This window comes from Trichosurus vulpecula, chromosome 8 (genome assembly GCF_011100635.1).
Source record: "Trichosurus vulpecula isolate mTriVul1 chromosome 8, mTriVul1.pri, whole genome shotgun sequence".
NCBI lineage: Eukaryota > Metazoa > Chordata > Mammalia > Diprotodontia > Phalangeridae > Trichosurus > Trichosurus vulpecula.
The window spans coordinates 164,112,494-164,116,657 of NC_050580.1; the positions used below are offsets into that span (position 1 = coordinate 164,112,494).

The 4,164-nt window shown below is 39.5% G+C and overlaps 1 pseudogene; it reads right to left on the reverse strand.

Moving 5' to 3' along the window:
* Positions 1-1,700: 1,700 nt before the first annotated feature.
* Positions 1,701-2,070, reverse strand: LOC118830336 (annotated as a pseudogene).
* Positions 2,071-4,164: the final 2,094 nt, after the last annotated feature.

The window sequence follows — 4,164 nt, forward strand, 5'->3', positions numbered from 1 at the left end:
GGAGACAAGCAAGCAGCAAAGGAAAAGATTACATGAGAGGGAGCAGGGAGATCATTGCAGCTTCATTACTAAACCCTTTGATTTAAATCCTTGATAGCCTGAGACAATCCTGCAGCGTTGTAATATCCCTAAAAACCCACAGGATGAGATGGATCTATTATAGTCTTGACTTTTAATACTTCCTTTGAAAAATCAAACACCTTACCCCCTCCCATCCACTTTTTACCACCCTCACCCCCCTTTTATTTAATACTCCTCAATTCCAATGATTTGGGATTTAGCTTGCCTCCAGCATCTGTAGGCTGGTAAAGGAATGGGAATATGGGCTGGACTCTGAGCAGTATATCTTCTGTGACACTGGAGAAAATATAAAGACTATAAATATGGATGACCCTTGTTCTGATGTAGCTCACGGTGGTATAGGGGGATGTAACATAAACAAAAAATAATTAGACATAGATTATGGACTGAACCTAAAATTTCATTGTTGTGGGGGGAGCTCCTGGTGAGAAATTCTCTCTACCAATGTAGGCTGGGAGCTTCTTTATGATTAGAGAGTCTTAGAGAGTTGCCCAGAGTCTGGGAGGCTTAATGCCTTGTCTAGGGTGACTCAGCTAGAGTCATACACATAATTAAGACAAAATAATATCTGATAAGTGTACAACAGTGCTACAGACTAAGTCCTATTCAAGGTCCAAGGGAGGGGAGGGGTGGAAATTATGAAATAGCTATGGAGGAGGTAGTATTTGAGCTGGGATTTGATGTTTTAATGGTACGATTTCATGAAGCAGAGGTGTGTGTGTACATGTACACATTCTGCCTAGGGACAAGACCACACTATCCAAGCTGCTCAATATTTATGACACAGGAATTTTTTAAACTCCTCTTTATCCTAAATACTATTTTATCACTAGGTTCTAGTGACTCTTTTCTCTTCTCTTCTTTTCTGCTATTCATTAATCTCCCTCAATTCTTCCTTTGTATTGCCTCATATCTATTTCTTCCCATCTATTGCCTTTGTCACCACTCTAGATGAGACTTTTATTATGGCGTGTCTAGTTTATTACATTAGTTTCTCCTCTTATCTGTCTTCCCTGACTCTAGTTTTTTTTCTCCCTATTTCAATCCTTCTCCAACTAGCTACTAGATTATTTTTCCAAAAAACTTTGCATTCACTATGCTATTCTTTTGGACTTAATCTGATGGACCCTGGGGAGACCCAGCAAATATTTCTGAGCCAACTCCTTAGGCTGACATTCAAAAGACCCTCCATAATCTCACACTTTTCTTTTCCATCCTTTCTCATACTTCTCTGCTAAATGAATCCTTTGTGTTAACCTGTCAAATCTCACTGGGTTAGGCTCTAGTTAGGCCACTAGATGGAATGAAGATAGGCTATCAGAAACAGCATAACAGATGATCAATTAATCAAATCAATCAACAAATATTTATTGGATACCTACTGCGTGTAGGGCAGTGTGAGAGATTCAGAGGACCTCTAGGGAGGATCCTAAAATACTTCAATCAATCCATTTCTATACCTTTTGCTCATTTTGTTTCTAATAATAATAACTAGCATTTACGTAGTACTTTGAGGTTTCCAAAGCACTTTGCAAATGTTTCCTCTCTGATTATTATTTTTTTTTTGGTTCAAGTTTTATTTGAGATCATATACAAAAGGTTTCTAGACCCAAGAGGGTTTAATTCTCCTCCTCTTCCTCCTGGTTGATCTGGAAATACCTTAATTCATAACTCTCCTTGCTGTTGGTCATCACTCAAAGCCAATCTTGAAGATAGTTCTTCTTTAAGTATTTCTTCGTCAGGTCCTTCAAATACCTTCTAGAAAACGGCACCTCTGATGTCACGGTGATCTTGCTCTTGCTTCTCTCAATGGTCACAGCTGCGCCCCTGAGGCCTTTCCATTCACTTTGATTCATTCTTGTAAAAACTGCTTGAAATTAGCTGCATCCATAATCCCATCTTCCACGGGATGGGTACAAACCTGGGTAAATTTGAGGACTTGCTTTTTTTTAAGTCGCCCTTCATCACAGATTTCTTCATGGGCGCCATGGCGATCGAGGAGCCAGAAAGCCTCTCTGATTATTTATATCCTACCCTTCCTTCACTAGGAAGGGGATCACATCCCACCTCCAGAAAGTCTTCCTCTTATAGCCAAGATTCTAGACTTTACTTGGATCTATACTGGCTGAATGACCCCAAGCAAGTCACCTAATCTCTTGGAGCCTGAGACAACTTTCTGAGGCTATATATAGCAGAGCAGTGGTGACCTGGATGAGTAGAGGAGGTACTATCACTGAGAGTTCCCTATAGAAATGAAATCATTGGTCCAGTTCAAATAGAAACAATCACACGATGGACAGCTAGTCCATGAGACCTTGTATAATGAGTTATTTTTTAATATATTGTTCTATCTAGATTGTAAACTTTTTGAGATTGAGGATCATATCCTATGTCTGTTTGAATCTTTTGAAATGTTCAGCACATAATAGGTGCTCTATAAATACTTGGTTGGTTGTTTTGCTGGATTGCTGTAATAATTCTTAGCTTCTTTTCCTTCTTTTCAAGCTATAATCCTAGTCTAGGCCCTAACATCAACCTTGCTTCCATGCTCTCAGCTTGCCTTTGGTCTTACATCTTTCTATTGGACTCAGAGGAATCTTCTTCTTTAAGCTCGTTCTGATCATGTCATTCCCATTCTCTGAACTTGTCAATTATTTCCTGTTGCCTCTTGAATCACGTTAATGATCCTCATCACAGGCTTTACATTACTTCTACCAGTTGATGCCCTTAACTACCTTCATCTCATGCTACACCCTGACTTGTGTTTCCCTAGTCAAGTCAATGTTTTAGTTATCTCAGCCCAACTCTCACACAAACTCACCTCCATCAAAGTTTTTCAGGACTAACCTCTTTCTGCCTCTACCTTTGGGGCAACAGGGTGGCACAGTGAATAGAGTGCTGGGCCTAGAGTCAGGAAAACCTGAGTTTTTGGCCCCAGATACTTACTAGCTGTGACCCTGGGCAAGTAACTTAACCCTGTTTGACTCAGTTTCCTCTTCTGTAAAATGAGCTGGAGAAGGAAATGGCAAAACACTCCAGTATTTTTGCCAAGAAAACCCCAAAAGGGGTTGTGACTGAAAATGATAAACACACCTCTACCTTTATCTGGTCTCACTGACAGCTCTGCTAAACCCCACTTTTCATCCTTTCCCCATCCCTGCATTACTTAGTACTTTTAAGTAGCTTACTACAGCTGTAGTTGAATGTATGTGTACTTAATGTGTGTCTTTATTTGCACTGTGCTTCTTATATTTTTGAGTCTATCCTGTCTCTCATTGGATTGTAAGCAATCTGAGGGCAGGAGCTATGTGTCAGCTTCCTTTTAGCTCACCAAAGCAATAAAATTGGAAAGCCAATTCCCAGGAACTCTCTAGCAAATCATTGTACCCTAGGGGGATAGGAAGAATGAGGAGTAGTATCCCAGGGTCTGCTTGGAGAGGTGGTAGGTCCTAATTGTGAAACAAAGCAACTTCAGCTCAAAGGGATTGGGAAAATTTCCCCAGATTCCTAGGGAACAGATCATAAATAGATCTTTTCCTAGAGGACACTCTGTCCTTGGTGGTAAGGTATGCGTTTCTGCATACGTACTTTGGCTATGCTATTTGTAACCCCTGGCCCTGATGATGGGCCCCTGACCCTTGCCACTTTGAAGCTTAAGCTCCAAGTTTCTATTCCTCTACCTTTCTGAACTCTGTCATTTTGAATAACAAAACATCCTATTGCTAGGATTAATTTTTAAGAGAAAAAAGAGTAAATTATAGGATATCTAGTATGCATAGTAAGTAAATATAGTAACTATATATATGAAAGAATATACATACTGTGGGAATGTAGGTCATCAAAAGTGAATTTGGCCTTGATTCCTGGCAAAATTTAGGGAGATATTATTAAAACTTATATAATGGTTTATAAACACTTAGAAAGGAAAAATGTGGTTAGTCAGAGTCAGCATAGATAGGTTCATCAAGAACAAATCATGCTAGACTAATCTACTTTTGTTTTTTGACATGGTTTCTAGACTGGTAGGCAAGGGAGGTTTCATAGATACAGTGCATTTATATTTATTCTCCTTGGGTTTAGTCA